We start from the raw sequence: 22,288 nt of genomic DNA on the forward strand, positions 1-22,288 counted from the left end.
TTTGGTATTCTTTAGTCAATTAAAATATTCTTTATTTTTCAAATAAATTATTTATAGCAAAGACTTTGTAGCCTAGTAGTTTCTCTCCCATATGGAGTAGTATTAATTCTTTGTATTTCAGTAGGATTTGAAAATAGTTATGAACAGATACTGCATTGTAATATGGTCAATAGTACTCAAAAAATAAATAATTTATAATTTTAGTACTCAAATTTTTATGTATAATTGATACATTTGATATAATTTGTAATTATATAATATCTATATAATAATATTAAAAATGTTATAAAAAATTAAATTATAAATAATTTAAATTAAGTCTTATTAATTAAATTAAATGCATCAAAATATAACCAATTAAGTATTTATTTTTTATATTTAAAATTTGAAATTATTTGCAAAGTACTATGTATAAAGTATATATTCATTGCTAACTATTATATAGTGTGATAGCATCTCGATTACCAATCTAAATGTATGATCATTTCTTTGTGTTGAAAATATTTGATAAAGTATAGAACATATACTTTACTTGAGTTATTAAATGATTTTTATAAAATTCTACTAGACTTTTATAAATTGCGTGAGAGTCCATAAAACCTTTATGACAAATATTTATTAATTTTAAAAACTATTTCATATTAAAAAGTCTATAAAAGTTATTAAAACTCTAAATTGAATAAACTTTTTATAACACCTATTGATACATCATTTATAATTTTCTAACAAAAACTTTTATAATATATAATATATATTTTCATAAATATTAAATAAATTTATATATTGCAAAAAGTTAAAAATAAAAACTGGTTGCCACAAAAATAGAGTGCATTGCATTATACATAAAGACAAAATCAATCAATTTTTACTAAATGGTGTAACTAATAAAAATATTTCTTGAATTAATGAAATAAGTAATATTGGGTAATATAATTATTAAAATGTCTAGGAGGAAGTATGAATTAAAATATTTATTTTATTAGTACTTCCTCATTCTAGACATTTTAATAATTATAATGTATTATAGTGGACATCAATAATTGGTAATTAATGTATTATTACAATATAATTTTGTATAAAAATATATTTGTAATTCAAGAAGTACAAAAAATTTGAAAAACATTTTAACCTAATCTAATTATGAATATTAGGTAATTTAACATAATTTTATTATCATTTTTTAAATTTATTTTGCTATGAATAAAGTCTGTTCACACTTCACAACATAATAATTTTTTATGTTGTGAACAATTGTTTAGTATCGAGAATCGTTGTTCTTTGTGGCAGTGAGAATCACTATCGTTCATACTTCATAGTAAGTAAAGAAAGATTTTTTTATTTTTTATTTTACAATTATATATGATAATATGAACATGGAAAAAATTTAAAATCAAAATATATAAGTATTTAAAACAAAAAATTAGTTGTACCACTTTCTTTTTTTGCTCCATCTCTGCCACCCACTTTTACCGCCAACCCGTACGCCCTAGCGGGAGTACAAGCCTTCCCAGTCGTCGGTCGATGGCTAGTTAAAGCTGTCAAAACAGACGCAATCCGTCGAATTGGGCTTATTTAACCTATATTTTAGACGGGCTAGACTGGAGAATTTCCAACCCTCGTTTTCAACTCGACTCGTATAACTCGTGTGGGATACGGGTTGCCCCGTGGGTTACACGGACCAACCTGTATCCCCACCCCCACCCGCACCTCCACCCCACTCTCAAATTTGTTGTTTAATTTGTTTTTATTTTTTTTTATTTATATAGAAAGAGAGGGAGAGAGGGGGGGGGGGGGGGGGGGGGACCCAGAAAATATACAAGGGCTAACAAGGCTAGCTATTTAGTTGATGGGGCCAAAGAGGTACACTGTTAATATCACAGTCGCTATATTATAGACCGCGGTGCATGTGCACCGCGGTAAAAAACGGCGCCGTTTCTTTAAGTAAAGAAACGGCCGCCGTTAGAGTTAACGGAGTCCGCTTGTTTGGTGTATTAAACACCAACTGACACTATAGTATATTTAAACCGACACTGCAGTTATATCAAAATGATACTGTAGTTATAGTGAAATGAAACTGCAGTGTATATAAAATGAAACTGAATAACATTTCACATATTTGAGTGTATATTGTACAATGAAGCTGTAATTATATCAAAATGATCATGTAGTTGTGTTTTAATGAAACTATAGTGTATATAAAATAAAATTAAATAACATTTTCACATATTTGAGTCTATAAATATCGAATGAAACTATAGTTATATCGAAATGAAACTGTAGTTGTGTTGAACTGAAACTGCAGTGTATACAAAATGACACTGAATAACAGAGTTACTTTTTGCAAAAGGGTGCGAAACGGTGGAAACAAACACTGTTTATTTTCATTTAAAAAAAAAGACGCGCGGTGCATAATCGATTATGCACCGGTGCATAATATAATTTGCCGTTAATATCATCATACACTATATCCAGAATCTCCTCTGGAGGATTTTGCAGAACATGCAAGCCTTCCTCAAGATTCTTAGCTCTTATTGCAAGGGCATCGGCAAGACGATTTTGTTCCCGAGCAACTAAGGATATTCTCCAATTATCAAATGAACGAGCCTCACGTATGCATGCAGCTAGCAGATTCTGAACAATATTACTGTGTGTCCAGTGTCCTCCTACTGCTAACCAGATCAGATAGGTCCTTTGAATCAGTTTCAAAGGTGATGTTCTTGAAGCTTAAATGCTTCGCCAGTAGGATACCTTTCAACAATGCCCAAGTCTCAGCTTCTAAGGGGAAACATTTTCCGATGCTATACATGAAACCAGCCAGCCAAGTGCCAGTACTATCTCTAATATAATTATCACACCTCTACAGCCTGCTTTGTTCGACTGGATCGGAGGTCAACAGAACCATCTATATTCATCTTGATCGTACCAACTGGAGGCTTAATCCAACGCATTTGAGTCCATGAGAGGCTGTTATCTGTGCTCCGCACACTTTTGGTCCTAGCAAAAGCCTTAACAACATCATCCATTTGTGATTTGATCCATGCTATTTTGAACGAGATGGTTATTCCACTTAGAGGCTTTTATTCTGCCGGATTCTCCCACCGCTAGATCATAGGCTGAGCTGACTGAGAATTCACCCCATAACTCAAAGCTTCAGCCAATGGTGTCATTGTTCACCTCATCGTCGCTAATGATCACGCCGCGAGCTTCTCCAAGCACTCAACATGGAGCAGATTATCCAACTGATTCCATAGCCACCCATTCTCGGGTCCCAATAGGTAGCAACTGATCTGTAGAGCTCAGGAAGGGATAGCGCAGCAAGTAATTGATCTTTCAATGGGGCAGTCCCTAGCCATTTGTCAATCCAGAACAAGGTATTGGCTCCATTTCTAACTACTTTCTTAAACCCTTTTTGCATAATATGTGTAGATTTGAGAATGCCACTAATATTTTAAAATGTTGTTATTAACAAAACTTGAACCGCTGACCATTTATTTAACTTATCACTACTAACACTAACTATACTAAGAATACATATTGAATTTTTATATAATTATATATCTTTATTTACATCATTCACAAACGTTTTATATATATAATAATAAATTTATTTATTTATTTATTTATTTGTATTACATTTATTTATTACAAGTATTAATTAATACAATTAACTGTATATCTATATAATATTAGTATAAAGTTTATTTATTATACAAATTATATAAAGTTATAAATTATATATTTTTATAAACTTTATAACTTAATAATATTATAATTACAAAATAAAAAATATTATATGTAAACTATATTAGTATTAAATAAAAATTAAATAAATTATAATCATATATTAAAAATTAAAATCTTATCCCATTAAAAATTAAAATCTAATTATGTATGTCTTTGTGTATGTCGATATGTGTATATATATGAGCATTCATTGTATTTGTTCAAAATGTTTAATATGGTTGGTTGGGGGTTCGATTCTTAGGCTATACAACATTAAAAATTTTATTATAATACAAATAATATAAATTAAAAATATAATGGGACGACGGGCTGACCCGTTTAGCCCGTCAGCCCAGCCTACACGGGCTAGGCTGGGACGGTGCAAAAACGGGTCGGACCAATCCGTTTTGACAGCTCTATGGCTAGCCATGCCACTTCCATCATAGCCGGCAAATTATGTTGTGCACCATGCATGGTGCACACGGGTCTAGATTCATAATTTCTATATGAGTTAATACCCAAAATCGTCCTCGACTATAGTGGTTTTTCTCAATTTCGTCCTAAACGACTTTGGTGACCTAATATCGTCCCAGACTTTTGTGTTTCACTCAATTTAGTCCTCCATTTGTTATTCCGTCAAATTGGTGTTAAATTAAGGGACAATTTAGTAATGTCAATATTGATCTCTCTTTACTTTCAACTTGTGAAGTGCGAAATTCCTCTTTCTTGTACGAATTATACCCAGATTTACTCCTCGGACCTGCAAATCAAATTTTATATTCTCAGTTTTAGGAGTAATTCTGGAGTAATTCGTAAAAAAAAAAAAGGATTTCGCAGTTCACATGTCTATGAGTAAAGAGATGCCAATATTAAAATTACTGAATTGTCTATTTATTTAACACCAAATGGACAGAATAACAAATAAAGGACTAAATTGAGCAAAAACACAAAAATCTAGGACTAAATTGAGCGAAACACAAAAATCTGGGACGATATTAGGTCACCAAAGTCGTTTAGGACGAAATTAAGAAAAACCACTATAGTCGAGGACGATTTTGGGTATTAACTCATTTCTATATTGTAAATTCATAATTTTATAAATATATGTTCATAATTATAGAGCTATATGTTCATAATTTTCGATGTTCATATTCTCAATTGTTGAACTCTGTATTCACAAATCACATAACTATATTGAAAAAGTGCCGTGAATCTTGAATGCAAGATTTAACTTAAAACTTTACTTGATTTTTAATTTCAAACAAATTTCGACCGATTAATTTTTGTTATTTAGCAATAATAAATAACAGAAAATAAATACAGTAATTAAATCAAGTACACAGTAATTTGTTACGCAGTTCGAAGCGCTTCTCCTACGTCTGCGGGGCAACCCACGTTTGCCCAATCCACTATAGATGTTCACCGAGGAGTTTTACAATAGAACAATACATTAGGCTCACATCCTTAGCTACCACACTACAAACAACCTTCCTAACATCCAACCTAGACCGAGACGTGCATACCGTGATGACCTTCGAGCGATACTTCAGCTGACTCAGTGCAGACATATAGCTCAGCAGAATTCCTGATGTTATCACATCTTTTCTTGTTTTTATAGTTATTTTGAATCATCTCAGTATTTAAGTTCTTTAATTTTGCTTATTTAATACATATTTTCCTTGCTATTATCATTTAATTATGGTTCACACTTGTTTTGAATGTTTTACGGTGTTTGTTAGTGTTTTTGAACCATTGTAGGTTAATTCTATGAGCAAGGGAAGTTCAAGGATGAGTTTGGAGCAATTTTGGACAAGTCCGGGACCCAGAGGGCTCGACGCGTCGAAAATTTCCAGTAGCATCACAAAACTGAGCCAAAGAGGCTCGACGCGTCGAGAATGACGCGACATGCAAAGTGATTAGCGGCTGCAATGTTTTCCCAATTCAACTTCAATTCCAAATTCCAACTCCAACTTCAATTCTTTATTTAAAATATAGGAATTATAAGTTGAGTCCAATTTTGTACAAGATTCATATTTCATCTCAACTTTGTACCAACTATAAAATCCCTCCTTCCTCAACCCTAAGGGGAGACGGAGAGAATTCAGAGATTCTTGGAGACAAGAAGGAGAGAAATCAAGATCCACAAGTTGTCTTGGAAAGCAAGAAGAAGACTAGGGAGATTTGGGAAAATCGTCTGGTTAATTCTTGTACTCTTTTGATGATTTGTAATTCTTTATTTATATTTGCTATGTATAATTTAGTCATGCTTGGCTAAATTCTTTAGAGATTCTTGGGTAAAAGTGTTTATGAACCTATGTGCCTGAGCTCTCAGTTTCTTTAATATATTATTATTTGGGTTTAATACTTGTGTTGCAATCGTGATAATATTGTTTGATGCTTGTAATTAATGACCATAGTTACTAGCTTCATAGTCATGTTTGTGTCACCAATGGGAGTTGGGGCATAAATTAGGGCACACACGATTGCACCTAATGGTTGGTCCTTGGGAAAGGGGAACTTATTAGGGGAAGTTTATTCTAGATTATTGCTCATCGGGAGATGGTAGTAATTAGGAATAATTGAATGCTGATCTTTGATCTTATTGGGTGTTTAAGCCATGGGAGTGGAAATTCACTAGGAATAGAGATTACGGGAGTAATTCGATTCCACTTTGCATTCCCACACAAATCTTAATTCCAAACTAAATATTGCAAACGATAATTGGCACTAGGTGATTAAATACTTGAATCCCATGAATCTCAACTTCTCTCTAATTGTTTTCAAAATCCTGAACCTCTGTTTTATTTTATTTATTTTATGCCAATCAATCATCTAAGTAATTGTTAGGATTAGCTCTAATGAATAAGTTAGTAACTAGTGCTTGATACAACCACTTCCCTGTGGATCGATAACTCGTACTCCGAGAATTATTTGTTTGCAAATATACTACGCATCAATTCCCAAATATAATATGAATAATTTTCAGATTAATATTATAGCAGCAATTTGGATTTCTCTTCTCAATTAATATTGTGATCAAATCGGCAAGTTTCCACAATGAGCAATCTTCCCTTTTATAGTAATAATCCCTTCACCAAATTAAGCCACGTGAATAGTTTCATCAAATGCTCAAATCATTCGCTGCCACTCATTTATAAATCAAATCCTTATAATTAGCTTGAACCACAATTTGATTGCTGACTTCCTCTTCATATACACAATAATTGTGAGCCACTCAATTAAATACCATAAGATACGAAAAATGGTCCTAGAGCTTTGGCTAACTTAAATCTATTTATTATAAAAATAAATTAGCCAACACAAGATTTTTAATGTGTACAAATTATGTACACTTACAATCTCCCATTTGACAATTTATTTGGCAAAAACTATAGCATCTTATACTTTGGGCAAACAAGAAAAATAAAATAATTTTATTAAAAAACCCTTAGTATATGTGTCATACAATAACCTAAGGTAAGAAAAAAATTACCAAAAGCTCTTATAGACCATGTTCCAACCGTGAACTCACTGTATTAATATAGCTGATAACCAATACATAGATTAGCTAAATAAAAGCTGATCGTCCAATAATAATAAGTTTCACTATTAAGATAACAATAACCATAAACTGATAATAATAACCACAGACTGAAGAGAGATATAATAGTCAGAGATTACCAAATAGAGTACCATTCAAGCCATACCAAAAAATTACCATATGTTGCAGTCATAAGTCAAACCAATACATCAACCACCTAACTACTACTCCCCTTTCTTATGTCCCCCCCTTATTTCATATTCCAAAAAACAATCAGAGATTTACCAAAACAAAACTCCCCCTTTCTTCAAACTTCTCCTTTCCAGAATATATCTCACCCTTAATCCATACTCCCCCTTTTTTGCCAAATATGTGACAAAAGGAGTGGTGAACATCATTAGCGGATCGGTCTAGCGTGCTGACGGGGTGCCCGACCCTCTTTCCCGTAAAATAGCAAGAAACTTGTCCAACATTCATCCATATTGATCAATATTAATTGCCATACACCAAGAAGGTAGTGTTGTCATATTCATTCCATGTTTGCAATTTGTAGAAAAACCATTCAGATATTCTTTATAAAAATCTATCACACAACCAACAACACGAGAGTCTGAATAACATGATAATCCAAAAGATATGATAACCCAAATAATATGGTAACCTGGATAATCTGATAATCCGAAGATTTTCAAGCAAAAAGATAATCTGATATCCAATAATATCCACTAAAGCCAATAAGAGAAACTATATAAAGAGAATCCAATAACTAATACCAGATAGCTTTTGCTTGACGATGAAATAGAGAGAACAACTCCATAATAAGGTATGTGCTTTGTTTGAACCTGCAGAAGTTTAAAAAAATCGAGAGTTCTAGAGCCAGGCACATGCAACTTGCAAACAACTCAGCAAAACACAGACGAACAAAAAAAATAAAAATTCAGGAATTTTCAATTTTCAATTTGAGTCAAACAAAACAAACAGATTAGCAAATAGAACAGTAAGCACATTCAAGTAAAGCATATTCAGAGATTCAATTAAAGCAAAATCAGGCACAGATTCATATACATCAAATTTAGGCACAGATTCATACCAGATAGCACGAGAAACACAAAAAAAAATAAAAAAAATACACACACGGTCATGACCGGACTAAACACATAACACAGAGCAAGATTACAGATAACACTTTTATGGAGCATGCATGTAAATCAATAGGTACATTCACATAAACACATAGCTACGAATATTAATCTACTTGCAGCAAATTTACCATTCAAGCAACCTTAGATAATTCAAAGTTTTAACACAAGAAACACCAACAAAAAGGCATAATCAAAGGACGATCATATCAAAAGCAACAAAAACAACGTAGATAGGACATTTAGTGAACACACGGAAACAGCCAAAAACAAAACGTAAAGAATAATCCAGGCAAATTAAATGATAAGGACACTTTAAAGATAAAGAATAAACGAACAAGTAAAGAAGAAAAAAAATGAAAGATTATATGTACCTGATGATTTAATGAATCCAGAAATACGCGTAAATATATAAACTAGAAGGGATAATTCATGTTAAAAAAGATATACGTATAATATCAAGAAAAGGTCATCTTAGGCACATTTAAAGGAGCAGATACTGAAAACATAAATGACATACAAGAGCAACAAGGGGAAAAAAAACAATCAGGTAAAAAGATAGGAAAAAATAAGATTCCTAGACTAGGTATTAGAGTAATACCAACTAAAGGAGAAGAGATAGAGGTACCAATATCCTGAGTGTTTCGAAGCAGTTAAAGCAGCGAGAGAGTGTTCCTCGTAAACTTCTTCTATCTCCATCGTATCAAAAACAAAACAAAAAAATCAATAATATGTTGGGTTTTATGTACCGGAAAATGTCGCAGTAGCACTGCTTTTTATATTGGCTGATTTGGGAAAAGGAAGGGAATCCTGTGTCGTGTGAATACACTACCTTAAAAGAAAATTGCCGATATAACCAGGTGCTTTCGACTAGTTGCACACAGACTTTCTACGAGATATCGGCCCATGTATTCGCAGTCACAGTAGAACCCGACTTAGAGCTCAGACAGAAGGCTTGGAAAGAATATAAGAATAGAAGAATGTATTGGTGTGTTTAGAGCTCAGGAGGACCAGGGTATTTATAGCTATAGAAATACATGTTCCTCCTCTCTTAGCCATTCAATTTCCACTAAAAGGGGGAGTGGTGGAGATGACCACAATTGTAGCCTTGTAGGAGTTAAACCTCACTCCACAATTTATTGTGGATGGAAATAATCCACACTTATTTGGGTGTTATTCCCAACATCCCCCACACACTCAAACAAGTGTGAATGAAGTAGATGTCTGAGCGGAAGTGAGCGCTGACCTTAATGCCAGTGGTTTAGACCTTGAACTGACACGTAGTGACTAGAGTAACTTTCTCCTTAGTAGTGAATTGAATCTTGAACTAGCAAAGGAGAGGTAGTTTTGAACTCATGTGCACACATCAGCACCCATTATGCAGGTTTTTTGGAAGTCAACTCTTTGAATTGAGGTCTACCTCTATGTAGACCCTAGCTTAGAACATCTCATGTTCAGTTGCTTTACGTAAGCTTGGCTTACTTTGTTCATTTTAAGCCCATTTCCTTTGATGTATCGAGGACGACCTTTCTATTTAGTCCTTTAGTGAGAGGATCTGCAATATTCCTCTCGGACCTCACATACTCCAACGTGAGTACCCCAATCGTAATCAATTGTCTTATAGACTCATGTCTGACTCTTATGTGCCTTCTTTTCCCATTGTAAGCACTATTCTTTGCTACGCATATAGCAGTTTGAGAATCATAGTGTATGGACACAGATAGTGTAGTACACCCCCACAATGGCACGTCTGCCAGTAGGTTTCTTAGCTACTCGACCTCTTGTCCAGCTAGATCAAGTGCTATAAACTCTGCTTCCATAGTTGATCTCGCTATACACGATTGTTTCGTGGATTTCCACGATACTGCCACTCCACCCATAGTGAACACATATCCACTAGTGGAGCTTACATCACTATTGTCATTTACCCAGTTCGCATCACAGTACCCCTCTAGGGCTGCTGGGAATCCAGTATAGTGTAGTCCCTAGTCGATAGTACCCTTTAAGTAGCGTAACACTCTCCTTAGTGCATGCCAGTGAGTGTCACTCGGATTATGAGTGTATCGACTGAGTCTATTTACCGCAAGAGCGATATCAGGTCTGATATAGTTCATCAAGAACATCAGACTTCCAATGAGTTTGGCATATTCTTCTTGTGACACACCCGTCTCAGTGTTTTTTGACAGTTTTACGCTCGGATCATACGGAGTTTGTGCAGGAGTCACTTCGAAGCTATTAAACTTCCTTAATTGCTTCTCTGTATAGTGACTTTGTGATAACGTGTAGCCATTCTCAGATTTTATGACTTTTACTCCAAGTATCACATCGACCTCTCCCAGATCTTTCATGTCAAACTTATCACATAGTGACTTTTTAGTCTCTCTTATAGCATCTATATTGTGGCTAAATATTAGCATGTCATCCATATAGATGCATATAAGTACAACACTTGAGTTTACCTCTTTTGAGTATAGACATGCATATGATCTGTTTAGCGTGTAGCCCAGATCCATAAGTGTCTTATGAAACTTCTCATACCACTGTTTGGAGGCTTGTTTTAGCCCGTACAGGGATTTTATGAGTCTACATACCTTTCCCTCTTGTCCTGGTTCAATGCACCCAGGTGGTTGCTCCATGTAGATCTCTTCATCTAGATCCCCATTTAGGAAGGTTGTTTTGACATCCATTTGGTGTACTAGCCAGTTGTGAGAGGAGGCTAGAGCAAACAACACACGAATTGTGGCTATTTTAGTCACGGGGGAATACGTGCAGAAGTAGTCTTCACCAAACTTCTGTTTGTACCCCTTTGCTACTAGCATGGGCTTAAATATTTCTATTGACCCGTCTGGTCTCAGTTTTCTTTTAAAGATCCACTTGCAGCCAATTGGTTTGGCTCCTTTGGGTAGATCTACCACTTCCCATGTGTGATTAGACTTAATAGAGTCTAGTTCACTTTGGATGGCTTCTTTCCAAAAAAACAGCGTCTATAGAGCGCACCGCAGTCTCAAAGGACTTTGGTTCTTCTTCTAAGATTAACTGACAGACGAACTGATTAGATAGTTCATTAACGTCACTTAGCTAAGATATGTACGTAATGAAATCGGGCCCAAGACTGGTTTCTGTTCTTTGTCTCTTGCTCCTCCTCGACTCCTCTGCCTCGTTCTCAATTTGAGATGAGAAAGGTAGCAAAGACACACCTTCTTGAGAAATAGGTGGGGCCAGTTTTAGTGGGAAGACATGTTCAAAGAACTCAGCCTCTTGTGCCTCGCACATAGAGCGACTGTCCAGGTACATAAACCTGTATGCAGCGCTGTTTTCTGCATATCCCACAAAGACAGCGTCTTGGGTTTTAGACCCGATGTTAGGCCTTTTAAAGGTTGGGAGACTTACCTTTGCTAGGCACCCCCACACTTTGAAGTATTTCAGGTTCGATGCATAACCCTTCCATAGCTCATATGGAGTCTTCTCATACCCTTTGTGGGGTATCCTGTTGAGAATGTGGTTAGGTTTAAGAGCTGCTTCTCCCCACAAGGAGGTTAAAGCGCCCGAGCTGATTAGGAAAGCACTAATAATCTCTTTGAGAGTTCTGTTTTTCCTCTCAGCTATGCCATTTTGTTGTGGCGAATAAGGCGCGGTCACTTCATGGATGATGCCATGTTTTTCACAAAAGGATTTTAGAGATGTGGACTCATATTCTCCACCTCTATCAGACCTAAGTCTTTTGATCCTTTTATCTAGCTGATTTTCTACTTCTGTTTTAAAGATAACAAATTTTTGTTCTGCCTCATCTTTTGATCTAAGTAGATATAGCTTTGAATAACGGGTGAAATCATCTATAAAAGAGATATAATATCTTTTTCCACCTTTAGTCTCTGTACTTTTAAAGTCAGCTATATCTGAGTGAATTAACTTTAAGGCACATGTAATATGGTGCTTTACAGTAAGAAACGGTTTTTTAGCTAATTTAGCCTCAACACATACTTCACATTGGGATTAAGAGTCATTTTTCAGATTTGAGAGCATACTCATAGATTTTAGTCTATTAATGCATTTAAACCCAATATGTCCTAATCTAGCATGCCATACATCAAAGGAAACAACAATATAAGCATAACCGCTAGTGTGACTGGCAAGATTATCCATAAAAGTTTGAATGTTTTGGGAAGTGTACGCAATGAGGGGCAAAACAAACAACCCCCCACGAAGATAAGTCTTTCCTATATATTGCCCCCTACGAGTCATTATCATTCTCTCAGACTCAAACACGAGTTTGATCCCCGCCCTAACTAACAAGGGACCTGAGACAAAGTTCCTACGTAGAGAGGAAACATATAACACATTTGATAAAAATATGTACTTTCCAGAGTTAAGTTTAATCTCTACATTTCCTCTACCTCTTACCTCAGAAGTACTGTCATTGCCCATGTATACTTGTTCTCCTTGTCCTTGAGTGAAGGCTTGGAAGTCTTTGAACATGATCCTACTCGCACAGAAGTGGCGAGTTGCTCCAGTGTCAATGATCCACTCCTCAGAGCCTTGCACCACATTTGCCTCTAATGTCACCACAGCTGCTACCACCTCATTTTCTTCAACCACGTTTGCTTGATTCTGGTTCCCTTGTTGGTCGCTCTTTTGCTCGTTTCCTCCTTTGCGGTGGCAGCACTGGGCTGCTCGATGCCCATGCTTGCCACAGACATAGCAGGGGCCTCCTTTCCCTTGGCTTTTGAATTTGTTGCCATTGTTAACCTTGACTCCTTTCTTCCTGTTCTTTTTCCCTCCAGACTTTGAAAGCTTTGACCTGTCACTTTTCTTACCACTGGACTCTACTATGTTAGGCTTTAAATTTTCAGTTTGAGAAACAGACCTTTGCCTGAGGCGATACGCCTCTTCGATGTTCAGATGGTTGACCATTTCCTCCCAGGTGTAGTCTTTTGACTCATGCTTTATCTTGTTTTGGAACTCAGTCCAAGACTCAGGTAATTTCTCCAGTAGAGCATAAGTTTGAAGCATGTTACTTACCGGGATGCCTTCAGCCTCCATGTCAGACACGAGATTCTCGTACTCGTGTACTTGTTCGATGACAGGCTTGGAGTCCACCAACTTGAAAATCAGCCAACGCCTGACCGTATACTTTCTTCGGCCCACGTCGTCTGCTCTATACTTCTTCTTGAGCATGTCCCATATGTCTTTCGCAGATTTTTACTTTGCATAAATGTCTAGTACATTGTCAGACATATGTTGCAGCAAGGTGCCACGAACCGTCTTGTTATCCTTTTCGTACTTCGTACGAACCTGTTGGATCTTCTCGAACGACTCGGTTGATGCAGTGTTGGGATGATGAGATCAACAACAACTGCATAAACTGAACAGTAGCAAAGATAATACAATAAGATAGTAATCTACTTTAACTAACCCTATACAATAGGCTAGCCATAAGACTCTAACTTATTGACTTATTCAGATAGTACAGGGAAATATAACATTAATAATATTATGTCTAACACACCCCCTCAAGCACAAGGGTGGTGCACAACCACGTTGAGCTTGTCCCGCAAAGCAGTGAACCGAGGACCTGGCAACGGTTTGGTGAAGATGTCCGCCAGTTGATCCTTGGTGGACACGAAGTTAACGACCATGTCTCCAGAAGCGACCTTGTCCCTGACGAAATGGTAGTCGATCTCGACATGCTTCGTCCTGACATGAAAGACTGGATTTGCGCAGAGATAAGTGGCCCCGAGATTGTCGCACCAAAGTGTAGAAGGCTTGCCGGTGTGCATACCCAACTCACGAAGCAGAGATACAACCCAAGTTACTTCAGCAGATACATCCGCAAGAGCCTTATACTCGGCCTCGGTCGACGAACGCGCAACAGTGCGCTGTTTCCTGGATAACCAAGAAATAAGATTCGTACCAAGAAACACTGCATAACCACTAGTACTCTTTCTGTCCACCGGACAACCGGCCCAGTCGGAGTCTGAAAAAGCATGAATGTCAGACGAGGTGGATGCAGAAAGCTGAAGACCGTAGGTAGTCGTGCCCTTGATATACTGTAGAACCCGCTTCAACAGACCCCAATGATCCACTGTAGGTGTGTGCATGAACTGGCACAGCCGATTAACAGAATAGGCCAGGTCTGGCCGGGTGATAGTCAGGTACTGCAGGGCACCTACAAGACGACGGTATTGCGTCGGATTATCACATGATTCCTCAGTCGGAGACACATCCTGATTTACGGCCGCTGGAGTAGTGAGTGGCTTGCAGTCAGCCATCCCAGCACGTGTGAGGATATCATTCATATACCGTCGTTGAGACAGCAGCATCCCTGTTCCTTGTGTGACTATTTCAATTCCGAGAAAGAACCCCGGTGTACCCAAGTCTCGGATTTTAAAGACTGTTGCCAACTGATGTAAGAGAGTAGTAATGAGAGCAGCATCGTTTCCCATCATGATGATGTCGTCTACATACACAAGTAAAAAGACCCGGGAGGCAGAAGCTGAATAGTGAAATAAGGATACATCTGTTTTTGAAGGGAGAAAACCTGCGGAGAGTAAGTAATCGTGTAGCCTTTTAAACCACGCCCGAGGGGCTTGTTTTAGGCCATATAAAGAGCGCTGCAGATGACAGACATGCCCCGGATGTGTGGGGTCTTCATAGCCTGGGGGCTGTTTCATATATACAGTCTCGGCTAAGTGTCCATTTAGAAAAGCATTATGGACATCTAATTGCCGCATCGTCCAGTGGTTAGACACAGCGAGGGAAAAGAGGAGCCGAACTGTTGTCGGTTTGACGACAGGGCTGTAAGTGTCAAAAAAATCCTCGCCTGCTACTTGGTTGAACCCTTTAGCCACTAAGCGGGCTTTATACCGTTCAACCGAGCCATCCGCAGTTCGTTTAGTCCTGAAAACCCACTTGCACCCGATTACATTCATATTGGGTTCAGCCGGTACTAAAGTCCATGTCTTGTTGTGTAGCAAAGCATTGAACTCCTGATCCATAGCTTCACGCCACTGCGGGTGACCTACGGCCTGTGAGTAGCAAGTTGGATCAGTGGTGGTGTTCAATGCATGTAACTCTTCACCCGAGCCCCGAGTCATACGCCGTAGGCGCATCCCATGAACTCGTACTTGTGGTCGGGGCTTTCGTGGCCGGGGGCGTTTTGCCACTGGGCCTTCTATAGCAAGTGGAGCTGCCTCCTGGGCTATAGGTGCTGGACTATCTGCGGCCACCTCAATGGTGTAGAAGATGTAGTGGGAGTGGGAGTCTGTCTTTCCAAATCTGCAAAAGGGAAGTTAGACTCATCAAACCGCACATGGCGGCAGATATAAGTTTTTCCTGTTGTCAAGTCAACACATCGATACCCCCTAAAGGACGGTGGGTAACCTAGGAACACACAGGGTGCCGATCGATACTCAATCTTATGATGATTATATGGCCGTAGATGTGGGTAACAACGACACCCGAAGACTCGAAGGAAGGTGTAGGGCGGTGGCACTTTGTGGAGAATAGTGTATGGACTTTGGAATTGTATAGCCGAGGAGGGTAAGTAGTTAATTAGGAGAGTGGCAGTTTCAAAGGCGTAGTCCCAGTAATGGAGTGGGACCGAACCTTCGGCTAGGAGGGCTAGTCCGGTTTCAACAATGTGCCTGTTTTTACGTTCTACTCTCCCGTTTTGTTCGTGCGTGTACGCACATGACTGGCGGTGATTAATGCCAAGAGCGGTAAATATATTGTGTAGTTTTCTATATTCCCCCCCCAAGTCTGACTGAATGGACTTGATAGAACGCGAAAACTGGCGTTCTACCATGACTCTGAACGACTCAAAAATGTTGTATATATCGGATTTCATCCGTAGGGGATAAAACCAAGAAAATCGAGAGTAGTCATCTACAAAAAGAACGAAATAACGATAACCACTCTCTGAAACTACCGGGGAAGGACCCCAAATGTCTGTAAAAATCAAATCTAACACATTTGTACTACTATAAGCAACCCTATCTAAAGGAAATTTGGATGATTTGCCCAATTGACAAGAGTTGCATAGCCCAGGTGTGTTAGCTTTATTTGGGATGACCGGACATGACTTTAAAACTTGACTTTGAACACGAGTATGTGGGTGGCCTAGCCTTCGGTGCCACATGTCTGGAGTTGTGCGGGATGTGAGAAACGCGAACGGAGACCGAGACACGGGAAGATGATACAGGCCACCTGATGCGGACCCTTTAAGCAGAATTTCCTGAGTGATTGTATCCTTCACAAAAAAACAGTTTTTGTGAAACTCAAAGAAACAATTATTTTCAGTTGTAAAGCGTTGAACAGACAATAATGGGACCGACAATTTTGGCACATATAATATATTTGACATTTTTAACGGTTTGGACTTAGATGGTAAAGATGTGTGACCGACGCGAGAAATAACTAAACCTGCGCCATTACCAACGCGCAGTACATCACCCCCGGAATAATCGTCAGACTGGGACATCATGGTATGATCAGGCGTGGCGTGAGCGGTAGCTCCGGTATCCGGGAACCACCCGGTGGACGATCCAGGAGCTGATTCTTCACTGGAAACGGCGACGTGGGCCTGCACCGGTGGCTGCCCGGAATAGCGTTGATAGCAGGTGACGGCGGTGTGTCCTTGCGCGCGGCAGATCTGGCATTTGGGCACGCCGTTCCGGCCACGGCCACGGCCATTACCACCTCGGCCGTGATTTCTGCCTCCGCCGTTCGTAGTGCCCCGGCCACCGTCGCCATGGTTGCGACGCCCTCGGCCAGTGAAGTGCGCTGCTGGTGCAGTTCCCAAGCCGCCATCTGCAGTGGCCGGAAAATCCTCCGCATGAATGAACTCTTGTGCCTGCAAGTAGTCCGATATCTGCGGGATGGTTACGGGAACTCCGGCGGCGGTGAGCGATGACGCCATGGCGCGAAATTCCGGCCTCAAACCTCTGAACACAAAGAGGTTCTGCTCATCCAAAGAAATCGGCCGTCCGGCCAACGCAAGGTTTTCCACCAGCAGCTGCGCACGGCCCAGGTATTCGGTGGCAGTGCTATTACCTTGGCGGAGAGAATGAAACTGTCCGAGCAGGCTCAGACACCAGGCATGGGTTGAGCTGCCAAGCGCGGACGTTATGGACTCCCACACCTCCTTGGACGTCGACCTCCCCACAGCAAGGTGCATCACCTCATCAGAAAGTGACGAGATGAGCAAGGACATGATCGACTGGTCCTGCTTGATCCACGCTTTGAACGCTGGGTTCGGGATTGGGGACGGCGTGGTGGTGGCAGAAGCGGAGTCGCCGGAGGTTGGTGCTGCGTCGATCGTCGGGGAGGGGCACGGTGTCTCGCCATCTACGTAGCCCAACAAATCTTGGCCACGGAGGAAGGGCACCAGTTGAGTCCTCCAAAAAAGAAAGTTTCGCATGGTGAGCTTGATGGAGACGAAGTGGTGAGCGCTTGCCAATGGATTAGAGGCGGTCGCCGGTGCGGCACCGGTGGCGGCACTCACGGTTCGCTCCGATGAATTTGAGGACATGTCGCCGGAGAGGAGGAGGATGGGAGGTTATCGGCTGTTTGAAGTGGTGGTTCGTGGTGGTAGAGGGAGGGGATCGGCTTTGTGTGGGGGGTGGTGGAAAAATTCCCAACCTGGTTAGCTGATACCAGATGAGATCAACAACAACTGCATAAACTGAACAGTAGCAAAGATAATACAATAAGAGAGTAATCTACGTTAACTAACCCTATACAATAGGCTAGCCATAAGACTCTAACTTATTGACTTATTCAGATAGTACAGGGAAATATAACATTAATAATATTATGTCTAACAGGGATCAGGTGTCTTTGGATCCGAGGTGTCGTCTACAACGGTCAGTTGTTTCTCAGTTTGCGTCGAAGCTGGAGACTTGGTCTGAGATGCCTCAGGCACATCATCAAGAGCGAGGATATATTCGAGTTCGAAGGACTCAAAGTGGATCATCATCTTGATCGCCCACCGGCGGTTGTTCAGGCCGGTGAGAGGCTCGAGCTTGGCGAGGTTAGAGGAGGGCTTGTTTGTCATTGACGACATTTTCAGGAGAATAATTTGCTTTTAACTGTTGGGTTTTATGTACCGGAAAATGTCGCAGTATCACTGCTTTTTATATTGGCTGATTTGGGAAAAGGAAGGGAATCTTGTGTCGTGTGAATACACTATCTTAAAAGTAAATTGCCGGTATAACCGGGTGCTTTCGACTGGTTGCACACAGACTTTCTACGAGATACCGGCCCAGGTATTCGCAGTCACAGTAGAACCCGACTTAGAGCTCAGACAGAAGGCTTGTAAAGAATATAAGAATATAAGAATCTATTGGTGTGTTTAGAGCTCAGGAGGAGCAGGGTATTTATAGCTATAAAATACCTGCTCCTCCTCTCTTAGCCATTCAATTTCCACTAAAAGATGGGAGTGGTGGAGATGACCACAATTGTAGGAGTTAAACCTCACTCCACAATTTATTGTGGATGGAAATAATCCACACTTATTTGGGTGTTATTCCCAACACAATAGAAAAAAATATATGATAAATTAGAGTAGAAATTACCTCCTCCATGGCATTCTGTGAAAATTTTGAACTTGTGTCGGCAATTGCTCATTTGACTGCGATAGAAAATTTAGCGTCCAAAAGCCTTTTTTCTCCTTTTTATTTTTTATTTTTTATTTTAGTGGCGGTGGCTAGGGATGGCAACGGGGCGGGGCGGGGGCGGAGAGTATACTCCCCGTCCCCATCCCCGCTACCCTGACCCCGTCCTCGTCCCCACGGGGAATTTGGCGGGGACGGGGAATCTCCATTCCCGGTCAACCTATAGTCAAAGTCTCAAATTAGTACAATTTTTAAAAATAAAATAGAAAAAAATTGAAATCCAAAGTCTTAATAGTCTTATTTTAAAAACTATAGTTTTCAACTATTAACATTCAACTATTTTTAATATCATACGAACTAACATTCAACAAAAATGCAATAGCAATACAATAAAAGCCTTCGGTTATTCATTTTCACTCCTCATAATCTTCTTCTTCAATCTGAAAGAACACAAAATAAGTTAATTAATTGTTCAAACATTTCTCACAATACATGAATAGTTATAAAGTTTAATTAATATATATACCTCCATGTTTTCAAGTTCTTCTGGACTAATCCCACAATCATCGTAAATAGGACCATGTGCATCTTTCCTAGTGGGCACTACAATAAACAATACATATGTAATATAGAATATCATAAAACAATATATAAATGTCATTTAATAAAATTTGATTACCTTGGCCTTTGGCATCTTTCAACAACCAACTTTGAGAACACATTAATCCCTCTAACGTCTTCGGGTGAAGCCTACGTCGATGATGAGTGACAACCCTACCACCAGTGCTAAAAACTGATTCTGAAGCCACAGTAGAAATGGGTACACCTAAGATATCCCTTGCAATCATTCGCAATGTTGGGTAACGAAGTCCAACACCTTGCCACCAAACTAAAACATTAAACGTAGGATCATTTCTTGTCATATTTTCTTCTTCAAAATATTTGTCCAACTCTGATTTCAAACCCCTTGCAGAATTACCTCTACCCTTATATGCATCAAATCCAGAATTAAAAAAAACTTCATCTTCAGAATTAACCCCTATTGAGATTTCAGAATCAGATTGAACATTATTGGTAGTTTGAGGAACCTTTTGATACTCTTTCACCAAATCCTTACAATATTTCATAACCCTATCCATTTGTTGTTGAGCACTGTGTTCATAGAATTTAGGGAAAAAAACTCCATCACATCCAACTTATATCTCGGATCAAGAATATTAGCCACAGCCGTTAGTCCGTGAACTACCTCCCAATATTTATCAAATTTCAACAACATACTTTTAGCCATATTTGCAATAATCTCATTAGGACATTCAATCCAACTACACAAAGCAAACTTGATTTCACACATCAATGGAAAGAAAATATTAGAAGTTGGATACTTTGTCCCTGAAAATTTATTTGATTCATTGTAAAACAACTTCAACCTTTCACAAATTTCCTTAGCAAACTCCCAATCATCATCATAAGGTGCACAAGTAAAAAGAACATCTCGTTCTTTCAAACGCATAAAAACATCCTTGTATTCTAAAACAACACTAAGCATCAAATATGTGGATTCCATCGAGTTTTACAATCAAGCACCAATTGTTTAGTACTATCTATGCCCAAGTGCCTCACATTTTCCCTAAAAGTTTCATTTCTTTTTGGTGTGGCCAACCAATAAGCAACACTATCTCTCACCCTTTCTATTCCGTCACCCATAACTTTTAATCCATCTTGAACAATTATATTCAAAATATGAGCACTGCAACGCATGTGAAATAAACTCCCATGTAACAAAAGATGTGAAGAAGCTAGTTTAGTTACAAGGATGTTAACAAGTGCATCATTTGTAGAACAATTATCGATCGTCAATGTAGACAATTTCCTTTCAATATTCCAATCATAAACACATTTCAACAATTCCTTAGAAAGAGCTAAAGCTGTGTGTGGACAAGGCACATAAATAAACCTAAAAATGTAAACGAAATAAAAGATTACATAACTAATAATATAACAAATAAAGTATCATAACTAAAAAGTGAAAATAGCTATAGACATTAAATTAGAAAACTAGAAACATACCTCATAAGCATACTCATGTGCCGTGATTGCCATGTAACCTTTCTTTTGATTTGAAGATGTCCACATATCCGTAGTTAAGGCAATCCTACTTGTATTTCTGTTGAAAAGTGTTATAATCTTGAATTTTTCAATCTCATAAATCTTTAAAATGTCGGCTTTAACGGTATTTCGAGAAGGAATGTCGAACAGTGGTTGAAGGCTAGCTGTATACCTCCTAAATCCTTCCTGATCAACAATTGCAAGAGGATATTCATGCATAATGATCATGCAAGCAAGCTCCCTCCTTGTAACCTCAGGATTAAACTTGAAAGTAGATAAACCCATTTTTCCATCCGCCTTCCACTGTTGTTGTAACAACGTTTGCTGTTTCAAGTTTTGGATGAATTTCATCTTACAAGATCTGTAATGATCATGAAGATGCTTTGTTCCATTTTTACTTTGCCCCCCAAGTAATTTTTTTGCAATAATTGCACTTTGCTTTATCCAGACCGTTAACTACCTTTTTGGTAAAATGCTCCCATACCACAGATTTTAATCTTTTTGAACCAAAACTTGGTTCACTCGGACCATTCGATTCTCCCTCAATCTCATTGTTGTTAGTAGTTAAATCGATGTGAGAGTCCACAGGTGTCTCATCCGGTATTGACGAATCATTAGGTAGTGCTGATTGAGTTAAACTCGGTGCATCCTCCCCTCCCATCTCAACATATACATCACACTCCTTTAAACAATTACAATACAAAGATATTACTGTATTAGTGTTATGAATTATATGAATAACAGTGGCATAAGAGCTAATGCACTAGGCAAATTACAAATACATTCACTTTAATAATCTAGTAGTAGGCAAATTATAGATACATTAACTTTATAACATGGAGTAGGCAAATTTCTTATAATAATCTAATTATAACATGGCTAGTTACTGTAATCAACATTCAATATAAGGATTATAATCTAATAATCTAATTAATTCAATATATACACATTCAATATTCACAGTGCATAATGACCATTAAATACACAACATGAATGATTTAATGTATACACATTCACTATAATCTAATTAATTCAATATTCATGCATACTGATCATTCAATCTAATTAATGACTGTCATAATGATCATTCAATATATACTCTTCATTTAATCATTCTTCAACTGTTAAACACTTACCTGTGGTTGTGAAGGCTGTGGTGGACGAAG

General features: G+C 38.4%; 1 long non-coding RNA gene across 1 annotated transcript; it reads right to left on the minus strand.

The window, feature by feature from the left end:
• Window positions 1-620: 620 nt before the first annotated feature.
• LOC109148724 lies at window positions 621-21,761 on the minus strand. Its single transcript, XR_002048851.1, has 3 exons — window positions 21,573-21,761; window positions 5,201-5,210; window positions 621-631 (listed from the first exon to the last, which is right to left on the minus strand). It is a non-coding gene; the product is annotated as an uncharacterized LOC109148724 (long non-coding RNA).
• Window positions 21,762-22,288: the final 527 nt, after the last annotated feature.

The sequence above is a fragment of the Ipomoea nil genome, unplaced genomic scaffold (genome assembly GCF_001879475.1).
Source record: "Ipomoea nil cultivar Tokyo-kokei standard unplaced genomic scaffold, Asagao_1.1 scaffold2144, whole genome shotgun sequence".
Lineage (NCBI taxonomy): Eukaryota > Viridiplantae > Streptophyta > Magnoliopsida > Solanales > Convolvulaceae > Ipomoea > Ipomoea nil.